This window comes from Mesoplodon bidens, assembly GCF_964165515.1.
Source record: "Mesoplodon bidens genome assembly, chromosome: 7".
Classification (NCBI taxonomy): domain Eukaryota; kingdom Metazoa; phylum Chordata; class Mammalia; order Artiodactyla; family Ziphiidae; genus Mesoplodon; species Mesoplodon bidens.
Window position 1 is genome coordinate 73,096,899 of NC_138164.1, and position 27,984 is coordinate 73,124,882.

The window sequence follows — 27,984 nt, forward strand, 5'->3', positions numbered from 1 at the left end:
TTAAAGTGTTCATGAATGTGATAGGATTTGCTGAAGTTTTGGGAGGAGACGGATGGGTTTACACCACAGCAATGAACGCCTTCAAGTTCTGCATTGGGCATCCCTCTTCTTAACAATTTCCTGGCAGGAAACGATCTCTGGGGTCAGGGTCTGGACTACACCCTGTTCTGGGGGAACTTTACGGTCTATATACCCGGGTTTACTTTTTTTTTTTTTTGCGGTACGCGGGCCTCTCACTGTTGTGGTCTCTCCCGTTACGGAGCACAGGCTCCGAACGCGCAGGCTCAGCGGCCATGGCTCACGGGCCCAGCTGCTCCGCGGCATGTGGGATCTTCCCGGACCGGGGCACGAACACGTGTCCCCTGCATTGGCAGGCGGACTCTCAACCACTGCGCCACCAGGGAAGCCCCGGGTTTACTCTTTTTAAATTTTTTTTTAATTAAAATTTTTTCAGCTTTATTGAGGTATAGTTGACAAATAAAATTGTAAGGTATTTCAAGAGTACAACAGGATGATTTACTATATGTCTACACTGTGAAAGGATTTCCCCCCGTCGAGTTAATTAACACACACATCACCTCACATATTCACCTCCTTTAGGTTCTACTTTCCTAGCAAATTTCACTTATACAATAGTGTTACCAGTTTTAGTCACCATGTTATACATTAAATACTCACACCTTATTCATCTTATAACTGAAAGTTTTTTTACCAACCTCTGCTGACTGCTTCCATGTCCACCCTGGGCTTTACTCTTAATTCTCTCCCCTGCTTCCCTCCTTCCAGTTTCTTTCCCTCTGTGTCATCTCCCTCCCTCTCCAGAGCAGGGCGAAGCTCTTTTGCTCAGAGGCCACTTCACCCAGTGGCTTTGTGGCTGAGTTCCTTTCAGTCTCACCCTCTACCCCGAGGTGCTTGTCAAAGTATTTTCTCAAAACAAAAGTAGTCCCCTCTCAAAGAGGAACTCTGGGGCCAGCTGTCGAGAGGACGTTTTCACCACAACAGAATCCAAAGAAGGTTTCGACAGCTTTGACGTTGGGAGCAGATTTGAGTAACCTACACATTTTGTTAAAAATGAAATGATAAAGAAAACTCATGAAGGACATGGAGGGAAGGGGATAAAATTCTCTCAGAAATCCAAGTGGCCCTTTCCAGTCGCTGAGACTAAAAGGGAAGCAAGTGTGCACCTTCTCAACCTAACACCTGACCCTGATCCCCGCAGGCCCTAGGGGTGTGGAGAGGCCCACTGGGCCTGCAAGCAAAGGTTCCTGGAGGGAATGGAGGTTGGGGCTTACCTGGACGTCTGGGGGCGATGGGGAAGCTGGAGCCAGGGAGGCTGGCTGGGATGGACCCCCCTGGGGCCAGCCTCACTCCCCTCACTGTGATGCACACTCGGGCAAGCACAGAGTGACTCCCAGTGCCCCGACAGGCTGAGGTGGAGGGACCCTCTTCTGCATCCCTGCAGCTGGCTGGTTGGCCCATCTTATCACTGTCACTGACACTGTGTGGACTTGCCTCTTCTCCCCACTGCACTGCGCCTCCCTGCCGGCAGGCACCGGCTCCAGTTTATTGCTGTGCACCTGGTACCCAGAAGGTACACAATACATATGGAAAGAAGGAAGGAAGAAATGATTGGATCCCTGGCTGGGGATCCTGGGCCTGACTTCTAGTTTCTACACTGACTTATTCTGAGGCCTCTGGCAAACCTAAAAACCTCTCCAACACTTCACTTTGCTCAGAACAGGATGGTCTTGAAGGGAAGACCTAAGGATCTAACAAACTAGACGAGAAAGCACTTGGAAAGTCAAAAGGACAAGGAACAGTGGTTATGTGGTCAGCAGCTCACAGGCCCTGCCCTGTCACCAACAATGTCCTCTGTTCGGAACTTGACACTGTGTCACGAGTACTTGCGCTTTCCCCCCAAAGCCCAGCTTCACTTTCCTGCTAGCTTCACTTGGGATAAATGGAGACCCAGAGAGCGAGCCACTTGTCCAGAGTCACCCAGCTCTCTCTCAACAGAGCTGAGGTCAGAACCCGGCCTGGTAACTCTCGCTCCCTCCCGGCTGGGAGAACCTCAGGAAGCAGGCAGCTGAGAAGGGCAGGGGTGGGGCCCTTGGTAACTTCAGAGGATGCTGCATACGTGCAGGGCTGTGCGTGCTAATTTTAGAAGACATTTTGAACATAAACTCCAGGGTCCTGGAATTCAATCAGGTAGAGTCTGAATGTAAAGAAAAGAAAGCTTGCAAGGTATTCAGAATTTAATTCAGTCCTGCCCACTCTCTCTTCCTTAACCCCCTTTCCTCCACTCACTTCCCATTAGTGCCATTTTGTCCCTTTCGTGCCACTTCTGGGCGCCCAGGCCTCTCACCTCGTCTCTCCCACACGCAGCCAGGTGAGTGGGCCTGATGTGCAGGAGGGCCTGAATTTGAGTTTGACACTGAGCAAACAGAGAACAAACGAATAAATGAATGGAGAAGCACATAACTGGGATGCAAGAGCCTCTGATGGACAAGTGGACGCTAACATCTTAATAACCGGTATTGTCTCCTCTCCCTCTGAGTTCCTGTGTCCACACAGGTCTCATGTGGAAAGCCTGGTTTGTTGACAGCTTCGAGAAATAAATTCCTTTTTGGGGTATTCTGCCTCTCTGCGCCTAAGTCTCCTCACTTGAAAAACAGGAGCGATGCTAACCCTTACCTCATAAGCTTCTGCAGGGCCCACGGGGGTGTGTAGCCAGGAAGGTGCAAGATAGCTGGTAGACTCTCACAGTCTTAGATGTTCCCTTAAGGGGAAGGCACGCCAGCCTCCCTCACTCTTCTGCTCACCACCACCCTCCAAACCCTAACCCTTCACACATAGCGGGTACCTGCGTGTACACGTTTACACTGTGCACACTGCACAAACCTCACACATCCAGAGCACACAGAGCATACCATACATTCACACACACGCTACACACATGCCCTCACTCTCACTCAGGCCCAACAAACCTGAGAACATGCCATTTCCTGGCTGCCACCTATGTGACATGATTAAGAGTTCTTCCAATGTTTCCTCCAGGGTCAATTCTTTTTTTTTTTTTTTAATTAGTTTCTGCTTTATAACAAAGTGAATCAGTCATACATATACATCTGTTCCCACATCCCTTCCCTCATGCATCTCCCTCCCTCCCACCCTCCCCATCCCACCCCTCCAGGCAGTCACAAAGCACCGAGCTGATCTCCCTGTGCTCTGCGGCTGCTTCCCACTAGCTATCTACCTTACGTTTGGTAGTGTATATATGTCCATGCCTCTCTTTCGCTTTGTCACAGCTTACCCTTCCCCCTTGCCATATCCTCAAGTCCATTCTCGAGTAGGTCTGTGTCTTTATTCCCGTCTTACCCCTAGGTTCTTCATGACATTTTTTTTTCTTAGATTCCATATATATGTGTTAGCATATGGTATTTGTCTTTCTCTTTCTGACTTACTTCACTCTGTATGACAGACTCTAGGTCCATCCACCTCATTACAAATAACTCAATTTTGTTTCTTTTTATGGCTGAGTAATATTCCATTGTATATATGTGCCACATCTTCTTTATCCATTCATCCGATGATGGACACTTAGGTTGTTTCCATCTCCGGGCTATTGTGAATAGAGCTGCAATGAACATTTTGGTACATGTCTCTTTTTGAATTATGGTTTTCTCAGGGTATATGCTTAGTAGTGGGATTGCTGGGTGATATGGTAGTTCTATTTGTAGTTTTTTAAGGAACCTCCATACTGTTCTCCATAGTGGCTGTACCAATTCACATTCCCCCCAGCAGTGCAAGAGTGTTCCCTTTTCTCCACACCCTCTCCAGCATTTATTGTTTCTAGATTTCTTGATGATGGCCATTCTGACTGGTGTGAGATGATATCTCATTGTAGTTTTGATTTGCATTTCTCTACAGGGTCAATTCTTGATAAAATATTGCTAGACATTTCCAACAGTAATACCTGGCCTATACTTTATCCACTCTCATAAAATCACCTGGGGCCTCCTCAGAGGCTGTTCCTGTCTCCTCTGCCCACAACGGGTATTTACTTCCCTTAGATCCTTGGTCTGGAGCAAGTTGACCTGCAGTGACTCCCCAGTGGGGTTTTAGCCCAGGAAGGGTCCCGGGGTGTGGCTGCGAGCCCATGCTCTCTGAACTCTCAGGCAGCGGTCCTGGCACCTGGCCCTCTTCCTGAAGCCCAGTGCTCATTGCTTGTCAGCTCTTCAGTTACTCATTCCCACACACCCCAAGTTGGAGAATGGACTCAAAGGGGATGGGCTTAGACATAGTGATAATGAATTTGATTATGATTTTTTTGTTCATTAAAAAAATATTTATTTATTTGTTTATTTTGGCTGTGCTGGTTTTAGTTGCGGCATGCAGGATCTTTTTAGTTGCAGCATGCGGACTTCTTAGTTGTGGCGTGTGGACTTCTTAGTTGCGTCATGCAGACTCTTACTTGTGGCATGCATGAGGATCTATTCCCCGACCAGGGATCGAACCCAGGCCCTCTGCATTGGGAACGCGGAGCCTTACCCACTGGACCACCAGGGAAGTCCCTGATTTTGAAAATGTTGAGTTCAAGACAGCTGGCACCTCCAGCTAGAGGTTAGCTTTGGAGTTAATGGGAGAGATCTCAATCAACTATAGAGAAATAACTTTGGTAATTTATGCACATTTATAGAGTATTTGTTAGGCATTACATTTAGTTACTAGAATCAAAAACCAGAAAAAAACAGCGGCTTAAACAAGATAATAGTTGATTGTACTTAACATGAAGAACTGGTGTGTTGGTTCCATGGTATCTTTTAGGGGCCAAGGAACCCTTCTGTCTTTCTGCTTCACCATTTTAGTGTATAGTTTCCATCTTGGAATTGCCTCATAGTCAGATATGGCTGCTAGAGCACCAGCCATCATCTTTGCATTCCAGGCAGGAAGAAGGAGAAAGAGTGGAAGGTTTAAAAAAACAAACAAACCAGTACCTGTACCAGCAACTGTCTATCTTCTTTTTAAGCTCGTCATACCCAGCAACTTCTATTTACACATTATTGGCTAAAATTTAATCAAATGGCCTCATGTAAGTACGGGAGGCTGAGAAATGTAACCTTTTAGCTAGCAACTTGCACCTGGCCTCAGCACACCATTTGACAACCATAAATACCCTTGTCCTTTTACAAAGAATACACCCCCTTCTCGAGGGAGACAACCCCAAAGTCTTGACCAACTTGAAAGCTGGGCTCTCTAAATGATGGGCAGCGCGTGCCTTCACATTTGGATGTCCTTACTGTCCAGTGGTCTAAATGCTCCAGGGCCAAGTCATCTCTGCCCCTCCTGACATGCTCAGTATGCAGTGGCAGAGTAGGGGCAGGAGAACCACTATACACACTGTTGGAAAAGGAGAGAATGGAAACATGGCACAGTCACTGGCCTGACACAATGACCCGTCCTCCGGACAGCACTTCTGTGCTGTCCCTACCATCTCAAAGGAGTAAATTCCTTGGTTATCTCGTCTGCCAGCCTCCTGTTCAGCTCTCTGGAAAGATCCCCCTTACTCATTGTTTCCTGGGTCCCCTGAGCCTCAGTTGGTCCAAAGTCCATCTTTGTATTAACTAGAAAAGGCACCTGTCTGGGCGGTAGGAGCTTTGCTGGGATGTGGCTTTGGCAAGTAGACAGTGCCATTGTGCTAATGAGGAAATGACAGCCCTTCTCCCAGGAGACACAGCTCTGCCCCAGAGAGAGTGGCTTGGAGAGGTGGAGCACAGGCTGGATTTCAGCCCAGCTGGGTTTCAACTGGGCATCTTTGTGCAGTGCTCAACATGCTTATCTGTAGGTGGTGGCCCTGGTGGTGCCTGGCTCCCCTCTCAGGGGAGATCTCTAGTCATAATCCTTCATGGACATATCTGAGGTCTCTTCAGGGACAAAGTGCCCCTGGACAGCACAGCTTTAGCAGCTCCCGGGCTGTAGATGTGGGTTTGGGGATGCTGGGATTGTACCAGGAGTTTAATAGTCACGGGCTGTCACAGGGCTGGTAAATGAACGGCGTGCCTGAGAAGAGAGTGTAGCAGGAAGAGAAGCAAGTGCCAGATCCTTGAGAAACATTAAGATTTAAGAGGCTGCCTAGAGAATGAAGAATCACCACGGAACTCGGAGAAGGGAGGACAAGAAGCCAGGGGAGAGGAAGGAGAGAAGTCAGCTCGGAGACCAAGAGAAGAGGTACACAGGGGAGGGACTGGCAACGTGTGAGATAAGACGAAATGGAAATAGTTGTAGAATCTGCCCTTTGACCTTCAATTACACTTTGACCCCTCTTATGGCAATTACCTTACTCTCCCTCCCAGCCTAGGGCAGGGTGTGTGTTTCCAGTTTTCCTATGAGGGGGGATCCTTCTCACTTTTCTGTGACATTTGGCCCTATGAGCAGTCCCTCTCCTTTATGCTGTCCTCCTTCAGCTTCTGGTATCAACTTCCCTCTCCCCCTCCAATGGTTCCTTCTCAGTCTTATTGGCTGGGTTCCTCTCTCTGTTCTCTCCAGGGCTCGGACATAAGTCAGCTGCCTTTTCACTTGTATACCCCCATCGACAATGCCGTTCCCTCCTGAGGTTTCAACTCCCATGGTGATATTTCCAAATTCACTGATGCTTCTTGACTTGTCATCTGATCTGTAGACACATTTTGGACATCCCCACTTGGATGGCCCAGAAGTATCTCAGATCCACTGTATTAGAACCAAAAAAACAGAAAGAAAAAAAAACATAGAATTTAAGCAAGAAAACAAAATTATTGCTTCGTATAACTGAAAAGGCCAAGATATATAAATTCTGAATTTGGACGTGGCTGGAGCCAGTTTCAAACTGGGTCCTCTTGGGTGCTCCCCTCTGTCTCTAGGTCTCTTTGTCTCTCTCTGTCAGTGTCTGCTGCATCTTGGCTCTTGCCCTGGAAAAGTCTTCTCCACGTAGTGGCAAGATGGCCCTGGCAGCCTCCACTCTCACAAACCTCAGATGAATGAAGATTAAAAAAAATAGATGTGGGGGAATTCCCTCACAGTCCAGTGGTTAGGACTCTGCACTTTCATTGCTGTGGCCCAGGTTCAATCCCTGGTTGGGAACTAAAACCCCGCAAGCTGTGCAGCAGGGCCAAAACTAAATAAATAAATGACATAAAAATAAATTAAGGGCTTCCCTGGTGGCGCAGTGGTTGAGAGTCTGCCTGCCGATGCAGGGGACGCGGGTTCGTGCCCCGGTCCGGGAGGATCCCACATGCCGCGGAGCGGCTGGGCCTGTGAGCCACGGCCACTGAGCCTGCGCGTCCAGAGCCTGTGCTCCACAACGGGAGAGGCCACAACAGTGAGAGGCCCGTGTACCACAAAATATATATATATATAAATTAATTAAAAAATAGATGTGGGAGAAAAGTCTCCAGGAGATTATTGTTGGTCCTCCTTGGGTCACGTGTCTGCTACTGACCATTTCCTTTGGTTGGGATACAAAGGCTGGCACAGGTGAGTGCCGGGTGGCATCCTCTGGGCAGGGCGAGGCCCTCTTCCCTCCAGCCAAACAGAATCATTTGTTGTTTCTCTGTGTCCTTAAAGGCTCTTTCACATCCTTGTTCCTGTGCATGTGATATTCCCTAGGCTTTAGTCCTGATTCTTTTTCTAGCCAATTCTTACCTTTCCTTTATACTCGGTTGACACCTCCTTTGGGAAGGCTTCTGGCATGTCTCTGTTGGATGAGGTAGATGAGATGCTTGTGGTGATTCTATGAGACCTTGAGACTCTGTCATACAGTTATCCTGGCACTTATACATATTACATCCTGGCGGCACTTATACAGTTCAGTACTTATTGGTTTTCTTGTCTGTCTTCCCCATGTTCTGTGAGATCCTTCAAGGCCAGAATAACCTCTTCAGCTGTGTATCCACAGTGCCAAGTCCAGCTCAAATGTGTGTTCAACTGAACTGAATTGAATCAGTGGTTGAATTTGTACAAAGTAATGGCACACAGCAGTAAGGGACCCACATCACAATTGTTCATGAAAACCTGTATCATTGGCCCAAAGACTGAGGGCCTTCTAGGTCAAATGCCACCATTTTTGAAGCTTGTATAATGGCTGTGTTGAGAATGGATATTAGAGTCAGACAGACCTGGGTTCAGATTATGCCTCCACCTCTTACTAATCCTTCAACTTAGGCAAGTTCCTTAATTATCTGAGCCTTGGGTCTTTATTTATAAAATGAGGATTAGTAACATCTACTTCATAAGTCATTGTGAGGATTGAAATGAATGAAAGAAAGCGCTTATGAACAGCTGGTAGAGTGTTACACAGGCTCAATACACAGTCTTTCCCCTGTACTTCTGCTTTAGCTACTGACCACCCTCCTTGGGGCCATCCCAGTTACGGCTGTTGTCCTGTCCTGTTGTAATTGTTAACTGTCACTCTTTCACTCCAAACAGTGTCCTGTTAAGATGATAAATTATATGGTCATCTTATTAATAAGCCCTGACACACCATCCAATCTGCTGTCGGCGGTGCAGACCTGACTTCTGCTAAAATGACAGCTGGGAGCCATAATCCCAAATTAGACAATCCAAGGTAAGGGGCAGAGGCAAATGGAAGCCATACTCCCAGGGCAGGCGCATCCTGTCCACAGCAGAGACCTCTGTAGCCATCTTGGCATTTATGTGCACCTGAGGGCTAAGCCTAGATGTCAACAGCCAGTCAACGGCATTCAGAGGCTTTATTTCCCTGAATGAAAAAGAGAGAGTTGCCACTTTTTGGACTTAAAAGACAAACTCTATTTCCTTCTCTCCAAACCTCATCCTCCAGAACCTGAACTGTCTGCCGGATGTTCCCTGACTGGGAATAAAATTACTTCCACTCGGCGCTCAATCTTTAGTCTCTTGGTTTTCATGTTTATTTTAGTAACAGCACTTATTTTGAAAACACTATTTGATTCTAAATGATGCACCCTCCTATGATTGCAATTTTAGCATTGGTTGCTGTCCTAGATTATCTGAGTTCCTCAAGGATGGGGACCATGTCTTGCTGCCATTGTGTCTCCATCATCCACCACCAGTGTCTGCACATGTGTACTGAGTGGATGGATAATGAATATGAATGAGATGGCCAAACCTGTCCTTGGTATTGAGTGCATCTACCAGACAGGAGTGAGCTTTGTGCCACTCTTCCATGGCCCCTGAGGACGTAGGGGCTGAATTCACCCAGAAGCAGTCCCAGAAAATGAGTGGCCTGGGCTTGCGATGTCTCAGTGACTTGGTAAAGACTACATTTGGCTTATTTGGGGGGTTTGGCCACCACTGCCAGGAAACTAAACTGTTAATTACCCAAATGAGATCCTCCTGGGAAAAAACTCAATATTTATTAGCAGCTGTTAGAAAAAAGCTGATGACATGCTTTTCTCACCTCTCCTGATGGTAAAAGAAGCTTTAGAGAAAGAAACTGAATGAGTGAGGGAAGGATTGAAGGGATGCCAGAATGAAGTAAGAAGGAAGGAGAGTCATTTGTCCACACACATGTAATTCACATGTCTGGTCATTTCTTCTAGCTTAGACTGGATCCCATGACTCAGTTTTGCCAGCATTCGTATAACTCGTAAAACACCAGGACCCACTCAGTCCTGCATTACTTCATTATATCACCCATATTAGTCACGGTTTGGGTGGAACAGAAGTCACTCTAGGAATTTCAAGTAGAAAGAGGTTTAATACAGGGAATTAGAGATTTCCACAGCCATTGGAATGGGGAGATTTCCATTTTCAGGAAATCCTGAAGTGCAGAGGTCTCAGCTGCTACCCCAAGGGGAGGAATTCCCAGGGCACTGCCCAGAAGGGCTGGGAGCTGTGGTTGGTGATACAACAGCTTGTGGTACCAAAAAGGGTGGTTCTCAGGGTGATACCCGCAAACATCTGTGAAATGCCCACGTGCCTGCAAACAGCTGCCCCTGGGACATAATGACTTCTTGTCCTCAGTCTTCCAAAGCCCCTTAAGAGCCTCTCTTTGGCAGAACGGACCCAGAGCCAAGAACTGAAAGGGACTCTGGGAAAAGCAGTTCCAGGATTTTCCCCTGAGTGGATGGGCTGAGGATGCAGCTGAGCTGATCACAGACTCTCTCTCTCTACATATAGTCCTCATGGACTTGTGCTCACTCACTAATTCATTCAATGAATAGTTAATGAGGACCTGCTATACACCAGAGTCTGCACTTGTACTAGTCAAATTCCTCTAAGACTTAGAGCACAAGTCTGTATCTTCTATTTTTTTATCTTCCACAATGTATCACAATTCTGGGCACATAAGCAGATGTGCATGAATTGCCTGTTAACTGACCTTAAACATGGCTAGCCTGGAATTTCCAACAGAAGTGAGAAATATAATTTACATACGTCTATATAGATAGATAGATATTTATGGATATATGTTGTGTATATCTTACTATTATAAAGGCATAACATGCTGATTAAAGACAATTTGAAAAAACTACATAATTAAAATTTTTAAAATTACTTTGAGCTCATTTTAATTTAGCAAAATCCTTACTTACCAAAATAATCATTTGCCAACATTTTTAGTTTGCCTTTTCAGTTATTGTTTTCTGCTTTTTTCTTTTATATAATATTAATATATTATTATTACTTTATATCTTTTTTCTTAGTATTAAGGTATTTTAATATTACTATATTTGTAAAATTTTAATAGCTGAGGAACAGTCAATTGAGTAAATTCATTATTGTTTAATCATTCTCCTAATGTCGGAAGTTTAGATTGTTTCCAATACCAGGTATTGCGTAAGCCTTTGTTTTCCTTTTATTGGTAGGTTGGGTCCTGGTGAGTATGGGTTTGCATCCTCTCCTTCCTCCCTCTCCCAGCCCTTGATATATGATCAAGCGGGCTGGAGGGTGTTCTTGGCCCAGGGCTATTAGTACACTGTGTTAATAGAACTCCCAGTTTGTTGTCCAGAATGAACATCGTTGGCCCCCAGGGACCCTTGCTTTAGTGCAAAGAAAGGAATCCACGCCTGTGTGGCAAAGAGGAAACCTGGCTTCCAGTCCTGGCTGTGAGTTCACTGCTGTGTGACACTGGGCTTGTGTCCTTACCTCTCTGATCCCCCAGTTTCCTCTCATTTGAGAGAATGACCAGTTAGTCTATGCACTTCACTAGCTCGGCTGCTCTTTAGATTTATCTCATCTCTGACCTGCCTTGGTATGAAGAATTCTCTGGCGAATCTCCTTCCATTCTGATTGGTCAGGCCTTTTCTTGGGGGTATTTGGTGGCTCAGTTCAGGGGCTGAGATCCCCTCCCCATCTCCCTGCCTTTGTCCACACGGTTTCTTTCCTCCACCTGCATTGCCTTTCTTCCCAACTCAGAGATGATGCTTGAGCAGTGCCCAGCTCAGGGTGCCCGCTTTGTTTTCGTTTCTTCTACTCAGTACAAAACACAGCTCAGATACCCCCTTCCTTGATGAAGTCTCTCTAACTGGGCCGCCGCAGCTCCGTGTCCTGGCCCCCATGGTAGCCCTTATCATGCCGTTTGATGCTACTGCCCTTGCCCGCATGGACTGTGAGGTCCTCGAGGCACACATCAAGCCTCACTGCTCTGTGGCAAGGTGCCTGGCACCAAGTGGCTGTTCGTGACTGTGTGGAATAAGGGAATAAAAGCGCACCACCCCTGGGGCTTCCCTGGTGGCACAGTGATTAAGAATCCACCTGCCAATGCAGGGGACACGGGTTCGAGCCCTGGTCTGGGAAGATCCCACATGCCGCAGAGCAACTAAGCCCACGAGCCACAACTACTGAGCCTGTGTGCTGCAACTACTGAAGCTTGCGTGCCTAGAGCCTGTGTTCTGCAACAAGAGAAGCCACCGTAATGAGAAGCCCGCACACCGCAACAAAGAGTAGTCCCCACTCACCCCAACTAGAGAAAAGCCTGCGCGCAGCAATGAAGACCCAGTGCAGCCAAAAATAAATACAAATAAATAAATAAATGTATTTAAAAAAATAGCGCACTACCCCGAGCAAGCTGACTTTACGCTGACAATCTGGAGCTGGCAGAATAAACACAAACCACCCTCCTCAACTGCAAAACAGGAAAGCAACTTGGGGAGGTTTCCTCTGTTTCCCTTGTTGGAGCAGGATGCACATTTTTAGGGCTGAGCAGATCCAAGCTGAAGGATTTTACCTCAACAGCATATCCGTTTCCAGCATCCCTTTAAATGCTAGTTAGAGTCTCTCCCCAGGGATATCTGGCAGATTCCACTTCACTCTGAATAATTTTCATTCTCTTTATGCAGAGAGGTGGGTATGGAATGAGGGCGTTACCTGGCTGCGCCTGAAGTCCTGGGTCTGCGCTCAAAGTTGTCTCATTTCCATTCCCTCCACCTCCCGCCTTCCCAGCTCTGAGAGGGGCCCACTCCTGGTGCCCCTCCCTGTGCGGACACAGAGGCAGAAATAAAACTGAGTAGGTCTCGCTCATTTAATCTCCACCACCACCTTTCCAGGTAGGTTTTACATCCCCATTTTCACAGCTGAGGAAGCTGAGACCCAGAGAACTTTGTTAACCTGCCCGAGTCACAGAGGCTAAATGGCCGAGGTGCGATTCAAACTTGGGTCCCAATTGAGGGCTTCTCAGGGGCAGCTTCTGTGCTAAAGAATCTTTACACGGATGAACCCATTTACTTCCTAGGAACCCTCAGGAAACCCCAGGAGACAGCTGGATTAGCCCCATTTTGCAGTAAGCTATAGAAACTGGGGCATAAGAGGGAAAGCAAAGCAGCTGTGCAAGGTCACAAGGCTACTAACCGGCTTGCCCGCATCGTGTCTGACTCAGGACTAGGTCTCTGTCTGTGCCTCTTCTTCCTCTGCCTGGTGTCTTCACTCAGGCAAAGGCAACAGCTGCATTCAGGTGGCTGGGCAGTGCAGCTCAATGAGTATTTGGCCCAGTAGGAATGATGTGGGATAGCATGCAGCTGGTCACTAGGCCCCGCCAGGGGGGATCTGTGGACTCGGAACCTTGCAAGCTGGAAATCTCTGTGGATAAGCCCTGTGGTTCTGCTCCGAGGGACAGGACACCCCTTCTCCCTGAGTAGTTCTAGAAGCTCTAGTGGAACAGACGTTTCCTGCATGGCTGAATCTCCAACATCCTGGTGCTTGGGAGGAAGGCCATTTAGATTACTCTCCTGGATCCCAACAGTGACTCCTAACCAGGCTCCCAGAACCTCTCTCGCCTCCCTCCAGTCCACTCAGCACACAATAGCCAGAATAATCATTAAAAAAAATACAGGGCTTCCCTGGTGGTGCAGTGGTTAAGAATCCACCTGCCAATGCAGGGGACATGGGTTCGAGCCCTGGTCCAGGAAGATCCCACATTCCGCAGAGCAACTAAGCTTGTGCACCAAAACTACTGAGCCCGTGTGCTGCAACTACTGACGCCCGCCCGCCTAGAGCCCATGCTCTGCAACAAGAGAAGCCACTGCAATGAGAAGCCCTCCTAACCGCAACGAAGAGTAGCCCCCACTCGCCACAACTAGCCCCCGCTTGCCACAAGAGAAAGCCCGCGCGCAGCAACAAAGACCCAGTGCAGCCAAAAATAAATAAATAAAATAAATAAATTTATAAAAAAAAATACAGAGCTGAGGATGCCACTCACTCCCTGGAAACGCTTTCATGGTTTCCCATTGTTCTTAAGAAAATAGCCAAAATCCTTGCCTTGTCCATCCCACGGGAGGGCCTGTCTCCCTCACTATGCTTCAGCCACCTTGATGTTTCAGTTTCTTGGTTTGCTCTTTTCCACCTTGGGATGTTTTGCTCTTTGTAGTTTTTTATTTTAAGATATTCTCTATGCTATGCCAGGCCCGCCTCTTATCTTTTAAATCTTGTCTGTTCCTCAGAGAACCACCCCTAACTCCTGCAGAGCTCGACCATCTCCTCTTATAGTTCTTCCCTTTCATGATATTTACCATCACGTATCATCAATTCTTTATTTAGCGTAGGCAGCGTTTCAGTGTTGATCCCTCACTGGTATGTAAGCTCCCTTGTGGGGCAGGGGCTTCCTGTCCCGGACTCCAGTACCTGATGCCGTGCAATATGTACGTAGTAGACCTGTGACAGATATTTCCTGAATAAAGGATGTTAAGGAGTGAGCTATTCTTACCTTGGAAGCTGTTTCCTGCAGACACCTGAATTTTCCAAGCCCGATTTTTGCAGACGCTCTTCTTGGAAACCTCTTCCAAATGAAGCTGCCCTCACACTCTGAACATCAACGGCTATGGGGAACACACAGCTGCAAAGAATTTCTGCTTGTAATTAAACTACAACGAATGAAATAAGTGACACGTTGATCTTTCTCCCTGCTCACGTATCTGGGTCTGTGTGTTGCATACTAATTTCTGGTCTAAATCAATTAAAGTCCTTTGGAGAAAAAGGACTGTCCTTTAGAACAGAAGTAAGGGAAATGTTTGGAGAATTGCGGAAGACAGCTGGGCTCTTGAAGAGAGATTGGAAGGAGCAGGAGGGAGGGAACTTTCAGGTCCCGTAGTTCTGCTTTCACCTGAAGAGTGAGATCTGGGTTTTGAGACCTTAATCAACCTGGGTTGTGGAAATGTACCTCACTGTGAATCGTCTCAGTCCTTAGGAGAGGCAAATAACAAGAAAACAACTGGATCTTAGGGATTTAGTCTAAACAATCAGCATCTCTGAGCTGCCCCGTCGCTAATATGGCTTTAGGGCAGTTTTCTTCTTCTCCAGCTACAGTACCAGGTGGGGAGAATTGATGTTGGTAATGAGGGTCTGAAGGCCTCATAGCATCCTCAGACACCTGGGGATGGCTTGACTGCTTTCAGACTGCTCTTACTTACTCAGGCAGGAAAGTAAAATCTACATTAAGATTCATAAAAATTTTACATTTTCTCTTGCTAATTGCTGTCTCAGTCATTCAAGAAATCTGTGTTCAGTTTATATAAAAGGGGACCCAGACACAGTGTCTGTCCTTGAGGTCTGCGTGTGGGGAAGAAAGCAGCAAGTGCTCTAGACAAGGCATAATTATTGGTTTGGAGGTGCTGTAATAAAACATACGCCACCTGCTACTGTATATGTGCATCTCTTGTGGTAACGGGGCTTTATTGGGTTGTATCCTGATAAAAGTAGTCAATTTAACCTATAGAAAAAAATCCTGCATGTAAAGTGAGAGCTCTCTGAAAATATTCTCACTGTCGATCACCAGTGGAAGAGGCAGGGTTCTCAGACAGGAAAGTGAACCTTGGAAAGCATTAGGTAGGAAGGATGGAGAACTCCTGTTTTTCTCAGAGCCTCTCTTGGTTCTACTTTTAAGGCCTTAAGATGTCTAGACTCACCTGTGGTAACTTACCCTGTGTCAGGTATTGGGCTAAATTTCTTTATATAGGAATCCCAGCCCTAAAATGGAAGGAGTGATTATCTCCAGTTTTACAGAAGGGGAGACTGAGACTCTGAGAGAGTAAGAGTTTTATAACTAGTAAAGGAGGTGGTCTTGGGATTCAATACAAGGTGTGTGTGAGCATACAGCTTGCGCTTTTACCCATGGAGCTATGATGCATTCTGGATGGTGAGTTTGAAGCAGTGATGTGTTGATAACTGTTTAACAACTAGCTCTGAAAAATAGATAAATAAACAATGCCCTGATTTTTGCTGATTTCTGTGGTGTAAATACTCCCACCATGGCTGATTTCAAGTTACCAACATGAAGGCACTCACTGAACAGGGAGGTGGGAAGAGATACGCACAGCTGAGCCGACTAAGGCACACCTCTGAAGTCACCCACACTATCGACACAAGCTAGAAGCTTCTACAGGGTGAAGTCTGCAAGCTCCGGAGAAGAAAGCCTATTACTGAGCTGAGTGAAGCCTTGAGAACTAGTTTATTCACATACATATTGCTCTCTTTCTTCTTTTGTTTTCCAGAAGATTTACTGAAGCCTTGAATGAATGCCTCTCCTTGCTCAGCTGTACCACAAAAAATTTAGGAAATGGGCTTCCCTGGTGGCGCAGTGGTTGAGCGTCTGCCTGCCGATGCAGGGGACGTGGGTTCGTGCCCCGGTCCGGGAAGATCCCACATGCCGCGGGGTGGCTGGGCCCGTGAGCCATGGCCACTGAGCCTGCGCGTCCGGAGGCTGTGCTCCGCAACGGGAGAGGCCACAACAGTGAGAGGACAAAAAAAAAAAAAATTTAAGGAAAGGGGGGAAGCCCCTCTCACCCACTCCACCAGTCTCCAGTGGTGGTGGCAGAAGATGCTTAGTGAGACATCCCCAAGGACACAGGGAACCTTGGGTAGTAGGGCTACAGCTGTTCCTCCTCTCAGGAAAATCTTCCATTGATTATTTCAGGGAGATGGCATTTTTCCCCTAGAGAAGCTTTGAAACGTTCTCTGGGATAACTGAGCTCTAGCTCCGTTTTCCCTCATTGTCTGTGGCCACCTCTTGACCTTCAACCCCAACGTCATCATCACCGTAGTTTTTCCTTTACTGTCAGCGTTCCCTTCAATGTGTGATTCTTGGACCACCCATAGCCGAATCAACCTAGAGGGCTTGATGAAAATGCAGATTCCAGGCCCAGGGAGCTGCACGAAACATGTTCTCCAGTTGATCATTATGTTCAATATTCAAGAGTCAATTCTCTAAACTGTATTTTCTCAAATGTCTCCAGCAGAACTAGGGGTCATAGGATATTAACAAGCATTATGTAAAAGAAAAGCACGAAAGAGGCCTCAATGGCAGGGGTCTGCAGAGAGCTAAAAATCGAGTGGTGGCATCTTTCTGTACAGCCCTTGAGCTAAGAATGGCTTTTGACTTTTTAAAGTATCGTACAAAAAAAAAAAAAAAAAAAAAAAACTTGACTGTAGGAACACTTGGCACCTTTAATAACCTAATGTGCACCAGGGCTCTTCAAGAGGGTGAATAGCATCTCTCAATCATGAGAACATGGAATTTCTCCTCTATTATTACTATGTTTTGTTTTTTTTTTTGCGGTATGCAGGCCTCTCACTGTTGTGGCCTCTCCCGCTGCGGAGCACAGGCTCTGGATGCACAGGCTCAGTGGCCATGGCTCACGGGCCTAGCCAGGCTCCGCAGCATGTGGGATCTCCCCGGACCGGGGCACAAACCTGTGTCCCCTGCATCAGCAGGCGGACTCTCAACCACTGCACCACCAGGGAAGCCCCTATTACTATGTTTTTATAGAGCATATTATGGAACGAGTGTTCTGTAGAATACGCTCTGAGAAACACTGTTCTAAACAAATTAATTCCAATCCAAACTTGGCAATCAGTTTCCCTTGAATCTTTCATTGTGATATTTTCTTTTATCTTGGTCAGGGATGCGATTGTTTCTCCTGACTCCGTGGATTCAGTCCATTCTTCCAGGTTTTCTGGTCAAGTCTTCTCTTTCCCATCCTCTACCTACCATTGCCTACATCAGTCACAATTTTTTCTTTTCCAAACTCTTAGAGCACGTAGTGATTGTTCAGTAAAACCAAGACTTTCTGAAGCTCCAAGGAAACGAAGGGTTCCAGAAAACAGTAGTATTTTCTGGCTATCTGAGGGGTTACCATTTTTGGCATGAAAGCATTATTTAAGCTAATTCTTTTGGACAGCAAACCATCCTGAATAATTCTTTAATTGAACATAATTTAACTTGATTTTCATGACATGGTGCAGAGAGAAGATCATTTGATGGAAAGATGAGAAAAGTTGTGTTTCCAGCTGAGTTCCACCACTAATGAGATGAGAGGCCTGAAAAGTCAATTTTCCTCCCTGGCCTCTGAGAAAATGGGGTTATTGGCTTAGATGTTCTTCAAGGTCCTCCGAGGTCTAACATTCCATGATGTTCTGGTATTGCAGAGTTCCAGTAAAGGGAAAGGGATGAGGCAAGTACACTCAAGTTTCTATTAGATTTATATCTGATGATTTCTTGCCACACAAATCAGTTACTATTGCTAAATCATGTTTACCATACAGATTTTAAAAAACATTCTAATTGATACTTAATTCTACTTGGTGAGCAAAATTCAAATTTTTGCACAGCAACAGATTAGAAGTCAAAGATTTTCTTAATACTATTAAGTGGATTTTCTTCTTCATGAGTTGAGTCTGGCAAGGCTTTGATCATGGACCTTGACAGAATGTTGGTATTTTTATGCCTTTTAGAAAGCCCCAGCTGTCTGAGACACTCTGTCCCTGTGGTCTCACAAATCTGACTTGATCACTCTTAATTTATTTCTCAGATAAAGCTATTGAGTGTGGGAGAGTTGCTTTTTCCTTTACAGGAAGGTCACCAACTTCAATTTTGTGGATTTCTATTTATTAGTTGATGCCACTGGCATGCGAAGTTTGGCTAGGCTGTCACTCTGCTTCCAAATCCTTCCATCATCTCTGACTTTCCAGTGAATTCCCATCAGAGGCTGTCCTGAGAGTTCTGTTTTCTCCTCAAGCTTCACCCCGTCCCATCCTTCTCAGCCCAGCAACAGGCTGTACTTTTCTTCTTCATCTCAAAGCTCTTAAAGCACAGAGTGATTTTCCTTTCCTCATTCATTCATTCATTCAAAATCTCTTGAATGTTCAATTGATATGAATTGGGCATAGGCCTTCCCCCTTGAGGTATTTCCACTCTGGTCGGGGGTTAGAAGGAATAAAAACACCAATAAATGTGTATCTTACAAGTCTTTGAACACCAGAGGAGAAGCATTTACTTTGCTTGAATGGAAGAATCAGGAAAGTTCCCCAGAGAAAGTGATCTGTGAGTCGTGTCTGAGAGGGCGAGTCTAGTTCAATAGGAGACAATTGGGTGACCAGCACTCCAGGTGGAGGGAACAATGTGTACAAGACCATGAAGGCATGAGATAGTGTGACATGATCATAGGTAGAGTGAGAGAGGGCCTAGAAAGCAGGACATGTTGGAACCATGTTGGGAGAGGAGCTGGAAAATCTGGTAGGGGCTCCATCATCTGGGGGGAAGAAGTGTCTTCCCTCTTCTGTGCTCCTGGCACCACTCCCTTCTCCAGCATCTTGCTTCTGAGTTCTCCTTTTCTTTGTTATCTTATCTTTCAGCTCACAGAGAGGTGCAAATCTTATCTTTCTTACGAAAACACACACACACACCAACTTCACCCCACTCTGCTTTAAGCTTGCATCTCATAGTCCTTATACCTAGTTTCAAGTTCTTGAGAGAGCAGGTTGTCTCACTTTCTTTACTTCTTCACCTCTCATTCTCTCTACCTCATTGCAGTCTGGCTTGAGAAAAAATAAGAAGTGTGCTTGGGCACATCATCCAATCCTAAAGCTGTAAATCTAAAACCTATGAGTCAAATTTTTTTCTTCACCCCACTGTGAATTTTAAGGAATCCCATTTTATTTTCTTCCTTATTTATTTGAAGCTCATGTAGGCTCAGTTCCTCTCTGAGTATTAAAACAAGTCTATCTTCTTTCCCCTGCACAGTTATGTAAAGCCAATGGCTCCTTTAATTCCAAGGCCATGGGGTTCCCCTGTTGATGCAAAGGCTGAAACAGGGATCCATCTTCTGGGGAGGGTGGCTGGGCCGTGGCAGGGCGGCCAGAGCACAGAAGCCCGAGCATCCCCTCAGAGCTTCTTAGAAGGAGCTCGGAAATTCGCAGTGAGTCCCATGACTAGCCTCAGAGTGGCCAAGTTTCCAGAAAACAGAAATTGACACATATACAGAGATGTAAGCCCATATGATCACAGTCGTGTTAAACTGCAAAATGCTGAAAATGATTTATTAATGTCAACTTAGTTGACATAGAAGAGGGGCAGAGGAGTTACATCTTAACAGAGTGTCCACTTCCTGATACAGGTTGTCATTTCTGGCTCATGGTTTGGCAGCAAAAGACCAAAGCAGTTGTCATACTAAACTGAATCATGGAGAAAGAATTGGTTAAATGTGCACAGTACTGGCCAAAAAAAGATGAAGGAGAGATGCTACTTAAGGAAACGGGATTCAGTGTGAAGTTCCTGTCAGAAGACGTGAAGTCCTATTACACAGTCCATCTGCTGCAGTTAGGAACTACCAATAGTGGTGAAGCCAGAACAGTATCTCAGAAGCAAGAAGAACTACAATCCTGCAGGCTGTGGAACAAAAACCACATTCACAAAAAGATAGACAAGATGAAAAGGCAGAGGGCTATGTACCACATGAAGGAACAAGATACACAACTAAATGAAGTGGAGACAGGCAACCTTCTGGAAAAAGAATTCAGAAAAATGATAGTGAAGATGATCCAGGACCTCGGAAAAAGAATGGAGGCAAAGATTGAGAAGATGCAAGAAATGTTTAACAAAGACCTAGAAGAATTGAAGAACAAACAAACAGAGATGAACAATACACTAACTGAAATGAAAACTACACTAGAAGGAATCAATAGCAGAATAACTGAGGCAGAAGAATGGATAAGTGACCTGGAAGACAGAATGGTGGAATTCACTGCTGTGGAACAGAATAAAGAGAAAAGAATGAAAAGAAATGAAGACAGCCTAAGAGACCTCTGGGACAACATTAAATGCAACAACATTCGCATCATAGGGGTCTCAGAAGGAGAAGAGAGAGAGAAAGGACCCAAGAAAATATTTGAAGAGACTATAGTCGAAAACTTCCCTAACATGGGGAAGGAAACAGCCACCCAAGTCTAGGAAGTGCAGAGAGTCTCATAGAGGATAAACCCAAGGAGAAACACACTGAGACACATAGTAATCAAATTGTCAAAAATTAAAGATTTAGAAAAATTATTGAAAGCAGCAAGGAAACAATGACAAATAACATACAAGGGAACTCCCTAAGGTTAACAGCTGACTTCTCAGCAGAAACTCTACAAGCCAGAAAGGAGTGGCATGATATACTTAAAGTGATGAAAGGGAAGGACGTACAACCAAGATTACTCTACCTGGCAAGGATCTCATTCAGATTCGATGGAGAATTCAAAAGCTTTACAGACAAGGAAAAGCTAAGAGAATTCAGCACCACCAAACCAGCTTTACAACAAATGCTAAAGGAACTTCTCTAAGTGGGAAACACAAGAGAAGAAAAGGACCTACAGAAACAAACCCAAAACAATTAAGAAAATTGTCATAGGAACATACATATTGATAATTACCTTAAACGTAAATGGATTAAATGCTCCAAACAAAAGACACAGGCTTGATGAATGGATACAAAAACAAGACCCATATATATGCTGTCTACAAGAGACCCACTTCAGACTTAGGGACACATTCAGACTGAAAGTGAGGGGATGGAAAAAGATATTCCATGCAAATGGAAATCAAAAGAAAGCTGGAGTAGCAATACTCATATCAGATAAAATAGACTTTAAAATAAAGAATATTACAAGAGACAAGGAAGGACACTACATAATGATCAAGGGGTCAATCCAAGAAGAAGATATAACAATTATAAATATATATACCCAACATAGGAGCACTTCAATACATAAGGCTACTGCTAACAGCTCTAAAAGAGGAAATCAACAGTAACACAAAAATATGGGGGACTTTAACACCTCACTTACACCAATGTACAGATCATCCAAAATGAAAATAAATAAGGAAACAGAAGCTTTAAATGACACAATAGACCAGAAAGGTTTAATTAATATTTATAGGACATTCCATCCCAAACCAGCAGATTACACTTTCTTCTCAAGTGCACATGGAACATTCTCCAGGATAGATCACATCTTGGGTCACAAATCAAGCCTCAGTAAATTTAAGAAAATTGAAATGATATCAAGCATCTTTTCTGACCACAACGCTATGAGATTAGAATTGAATTACAGGGGAAAAAACGTGAAAAACACAAACACATGGAGGCTAAAAAATACGTTACTAAGTAACCAGGAGATCACTGAAGAAATCGAAGAGGAAATCAAAAAATACTTAGAGACAAATGACAATGAAAACATGATGATCCAAAACCTATGGGATGCAGCAAAAGCAGTTCTAAGAGGGAAGTTTATAGCTATACAAGCCTACCTCAGGAAACAAGAAAAATCTCAAATAAATAATCTAACCTTACACCTAAAGGAACTAGAGTAAGAAGAATAAACAAAACCCAAAATTAGCATAAGGAAAGAAATCATAAAGATCAGAGTAGAAATAAATGAAATAGAAACAAAGAAAACAATAGCAAAGATCAATAAAACTAAAAGCTGGTTCTTTGAGAAGATAAACAAAATTGATAAACCATTAGCCAGACTCATCAAGAAAAATAGGGAGATGACTCAAATCAATAAAATTAGAAATGAAAAAGGAGAAGTTACAACAGATGCCACAGAAATACAAAGCATCCTAAGAGACTACTACAAGCAACTCTATGCCAATAAAATGGACAACCTGGAAGAAATGGGCAAATTCTTAGAAAGGTATAACCTTCCAAGACTGAACTGGGAAGAAACAGAAAATATGAACTGACCAATCACAAGTAATGAAATGGAAACTGTGATTAAAAATCTTCCAACAAACAAAAGTCCAGGACCAGATGGCTTCACAGGTGAATTCTGTCAAACATTTAGAGAAGAGCTAACACCCATCCTTCTCAAACTCTTCCAAAAAATTGCAGAGGAAGGAACACTCCCAAACTCATTCTATGAGGCCACCATCAGCCTGATACCAAAACCAGACAAAGATACTACAAGAAAAGAAAGTTACAGACCAATATCACTGATGAATATAGATGCAAAAATCCTCAACAAAATACTAGCAAACAGAATCCAACAACACATTAAAAGGATCATACACTATGATCAAGTGGGATTTATCACAGGGATGCAAGGATTCTTCAATATACGTGCAACAATCAATGTGATGCACCATATTAACAAATTGAAGAATAAAAACCATATGAACATCTCAATAGATGCAGCAAAAGCTTTTGACAAAATTCAACACCAATTTATGATAAAAACTCTCCAGAAAGTGGGTATAGAGGGAACCTATGTCAACATAATAAAGGCCATATACGACAACTCACAGCAAACATCATTCTCAATGGTGAAAGACTGAAAACATTTCCTCTGAGATCAGGAGCAAGACACGGATGTCCACTCTCACCACTATTATTCAACATAGTTTTGGAAGTCCTAGCCACAGCGATCAGAGAAGAAAAAGAAATAGAAGGAATACAAATTGGAAAAGAAGAAGTAAAACTGTCACTGTTTGCAGATGACATGATACTATACATAGAGAATCCTAAAGATGCCACCAGAAAACTACTAGAGCTAATCAATTAATTTGGTAAAAGTGCAGGATACAAAATTAATGCACAGAAATCTCTTGCATTGCTATACACTAATGATGAAAAATCTGAAAGAGAAATTAAGGAGACACTCCCATTTACCATGGCAACAAAAAGAATAAAATACCTAGGAATAAACCTACATAGGGAGACAAAAGACCTTTATGCAGAAAACTATAAGACACTGATGAAAGAAATTAACAATGATAACAACAGATGGAGAGATCTACCATGTTCTTGGATTGAAAGAATCAATATTGTGAAAATGACTATACTACCCAATGCAATCTACTGATTCAGTGCAATTCCTATCAGATTACCAATGGCATTTTTTATGGAACTAGAGCAAAAATCTTAAAATTTGTATGGAGACACAAAAGACCATGAATAGCGAAAGCAGTCTTGAGGGAAAAAAACGGAGCTGGAGGAATCAGACTCTGTGACTTCAGAGTATACTACAAAGCTACAGTAATCAGGACAATATGGTACTTGCACAAAAACAGAAACATAGATCAATGGAACAAGATAGAAAGCCCAGAGATAAACCCACACATCTATGGTCAACTAATCTATGACAAAGGAGGCAAGGATATACAATGGAGAAAAGACAATCTCTTCAATAAGTGGTGCTGGGAAAACTGGACAGCTACATGTAAAAGAATGAAATTAGAACACTCCCTAACACCATACACAAAAATAAACTCAAAATGGATTAGAGACCTAAATGTAAGACTGGACACTGTAAAACTCTTAGAGAAAAACATAGGAAGAACACTCTTTGACATAAATCACAGCAAGATCTTTCTTGATCCACCTCCTAGAGTAATGGAAATAAAACCAAAAATAAACAAATGGGACCTAGTGAAACTTCAAAGTTTTTGCACAGCAAAGGAAACCATAAACAAGACAAAAAGACAACCCCCAGAATGGGAGTAAATATTTGCAAACAAATCAACAGACAAAGGATTAATCTCCAAAATATATAAACAGCTCATGCAGATCAATATTAAAAAAAAAAACAACCCAATCCAAAAATGGGCAGAAGACCTGAATAGACATTTCTCCAAAGAAGACATACAGATGGCCAAGAAGCACATGAAAAGCTGCTCAACATCACTAAATATTAGAGAAATGCAAATCAAAACTACAATGAGGTATCACCTCACCCCAGTTTGAATGGGCATCATCAGAATATCTACAAGCAACAAATGTTGGAAAGGGTGTGGAGAAAAGGGAACCCTCTTGCACTGTTGGTGGAAATGTAAATTGATATAGCCACTATGGAGAACAGTATGGAGGTTCCTTAAAAAACTAAAAATAGAATTACCATACGACCCAGCAATCCCTCTACTGGGCATATACGCAGAGAAAACCATAATTCAAAAAACACATACACCCCAATGTTCATTGCAACACTATTTACAATAGTCAGGTCATGGAAGTAACCTAAATGTCCATCGACAGACAAATGGATAAAGAAGATGTGGTACATATATACAATGGAATATTACTCAGTCATAAAAAGGAATGAAATTGGGTCATTTGTTGAGACATGGATGGATCTAGAGACTGTCATACGGAGTGAAGTAAGTCAGAAAGAGAAAAACAAACATTGTATATTAATGCATATATGTGGAACCTAGAAAAATGGTACAGATGAACCGGTTTGCAGGACAGAAATTGAGACACAGATGTAGAGAACAAACGTATGGACACCAAGGGGGGAAAGCAGCGGTGTGGTGGTGGTGGTGGTGTGATGAATTGGGCGATTGAGATTGACAAGTATACACTGATGTGTATAAAATTGATGACTAATAAGAACTTGCTGTATAAAAAAATGATTAAAAAAAAAATAAATTACAGAACAGTATCTCACTTTCATTATACTACCTGGCCAGATTTCAGAGTGCCTGAATCACCAGTTTCATTTCTCAATTTCTTATTTAAAGTGCGAGAATCTGGCTCCTTGAATCCTGAACACGGGTCTGCAGTGATCCGCCGTCGTGCCGGCATCAGGTGGTCAGGCACCTTTTCTCTGGTGGACACTTGTCTTGTTCTGATGGAAAAAGGAGACAATATTAACATTAAACAACTGTTACTGAGTATGAGAAAATGCTGAATGGGGCTGACTCAGACACCAGATCAACTCAGATTTTCATACATGACTATAATAGAAGGAGCAAAGTTTCTAAAGGGAGATTCAAGTGTACAGAAATGGTGGAAAGAACTTTCTAACAAAGACGTTATGTCCTGTTTTTGATCAGTCACCATCCAAAATAATGAGTGAAAAATACAATGGCAACAGGATAGGCCTAGAAGAAGAAAAACTGACAGGTGACAGATATACAGGACTGTCCTCTAAAATGCAAGATACAGTGGAGGAAAACAGTGAGCGTGCTCTGTGCAAGAGCCTTCTGGGGGACAGGAACGAGCACAGCTCAGAAGGTGTAGCAGATGAAGCAGACGCTGAACGAGACCGAACGATAAAAGGAAAAGGCGGTTTCATTGGCAACCTATTCTAACTAAGATGGGTTTTGTGTCAGTCATTTTGGTTGGCGCTTTTGTTGGCTGGACACTGTTTTCTCAGCAAAACGCCCTATAAATCATTAATTTTGCCCCGCAAGTTTCGGCCCTGGTAGCTGACAGTGTTGTGTGAATCACGGGGGTTTTTGTCTGTTAGCAAATTCCTCAGACCCCAGAAGGTGTGGTTGACTAGACACTCACAGAGAAGTGGGGTGTCCAGCCCCCCCAGCACCCCAGGGTGCTGCTCACACTGTACCCACTTCCTAAAATCAAGACTTGAAAACTTCTTAAGAACTGGTACATTGTCAGCTGTATTCATACATGTTAAGTGTAATATTTCACCTGACCAGACTGAGAAGTCCTTTATCTCAAGGATTTGTTTTTTGGAGGCTATCTGGATTTTAACCTGCACTTGATATAAGCAGTAACTATTGTGGTTTTATCGACATTATTATTGACAAGAAAATGACCTTTAAGTAATGCGTGTAATGTATAATGTACTATTGATGTGGGCATCAACATTATATCTTCTTAACCATTTCAGGGCAAATATATTTTATTAGTACCTATTTAATCTTACTTTTGTAGTTAAATGTACTTTTTTAAAAGCTCAATTTGAAAAATATCTGTTACCATAAAAAAATAATAAACTGTATGTTGATTCAAAAAAAAAAAAGGTAATCTATCTTCCTTTATCCTCACTCAGAGAAGAAGTGCCGTGATGGGCACTCAGAAGAAAACAGAATCTGGGCAGCCATGTTTAGCCTGTTTATGAGTGGAAAAGGAAAATTGCTCTGTAGAGAGATGTGCAGAGGGAAGAGGGGATGGCCCCAAAGAGAGGGGTCGCAATGATGGGTGGGTCTGTGGCCTGGTTTGGAGGGTGTGGGTCCATTTTCTGGTACCAAGTCTTCCCGGGACCTGTCAGCACTTCTTGCCTGTGAATTCATGTTGATATTTCTCTTCATCCAAAAAACTCACCGTTTGCTTAACGTTGCTCAGGGAAGTTCTGTTTCTTAAAACCAAAACCTTTTAAAGGGACTGATGGAATCCAATTCACATTCAGGTCTCTCTGATCTTCAGATCTGTGGTTTCTTCACGTCCAGTGGTTTGCCCAAGAGAGCACAGATTCAAGTGCTGCATTGAATTAAAGCAGAGTCTGACATACTTCCCATTTGTCCCTCTGGGATCCTGGCCTAGAACTGAATATCATAACTTGGGACAGGCTTTTAATGTGCCTGGGGCTCTTTTTCATCATAAATGGTTGGCTGTTACTGCCTTACAGAACTGTTAATGATGTCAGGGGGTTTGGATATTTCCGTGGAAGTCACAATTTCATAGATCATGGATATTCTTTCATTCAAGACTAATCTAATGTTTTTATTTGTCAGAACTGTGTTTTGCACTGGGGATGCAGAGAAAAATGAAATACAATCCCTAACCCAAAGGGCTCTCAGACTTTTAGAGGATAGATAAAAGTTTAAAAAAATGCTCTTCTTTGGGGTTTCCCTGGTGGTGCAGTGGTTGAGAGTCCGCCTGCTGATGCAGGGGACACGGGTTTGTGCCCCGGTCCGGGAAGATCCCACATGCCGCGGAGCCGCTGAGCCCGTGAGCCATGGCCGCTGGGTCTGTGCGTCCGGAGCCTGTGCTCCACAACAGGAGAGGCCACAACAGTGAGAGGCCCATGTACTGCAAAAAAAAAAAAAAAAAAATGCTCTTCTTACTGGTGATGAAACTGAACTGAGGCCTAGAATAGAAGATGTGATTTAATGAAAGACTTAATGATAATCTCTTTGTTCTTTCCATGCTGAATATATTGGATGCTAAATTATTCTAAATCTTTTGGCCCAATTGGAATGGTAGTGGTGGAAAATTAGAGGCTTGCATTATTGACTTCAAAGAGAATGTGGATCCAGCATTCTTGGAAATTATGTAAGTATTAAGATTGCCAGGCATTAAGCCTACTTTTGGAAATAAACAATTGAGTTTTATTTGTTTATTTAATTTATTTATTTGACACAGGGTCATTCTACTTAGTGAAAATGAAATAAATAGATGCAAAATACTTTCAAAATTGCCTAATCAGTTGATTTCTGGTAACAGTGAAATGCAATAACTAGGTCAACAAAAACATGGTATCAATCTTTGGGAGGCCACCTGAGGCTATTATACT

At 43.8% G+C, this 27,984-nt stretch overlaps 1 pseudogene across 1 annotated transcript; it reads left to right on the forward strand.

Annotated features, from left to right (window-relative positions):
• Positions 1-1,865: 1,865 nt before the first annotated feature.
• On the forward strand, positions 1,866-25,893 carry LOC308620121 (tyrosine-protein phosphatase non-receptor type 2-like; annotated as a pseudogene). The gene is made up of 6 exons: positions 1,866-2,039; positions 2,318-2,389; positions 10,845-10,855; positions 11,457-11,633; positions 19,558-20,254; positions 25,021-25,893. The product of its transcript is annotated as a tyrosine-protein phosphatase non-receptor type 2-like (transcript).
• Positions 25,894-27,984: the final 2,091 nt, after the last annotated feature.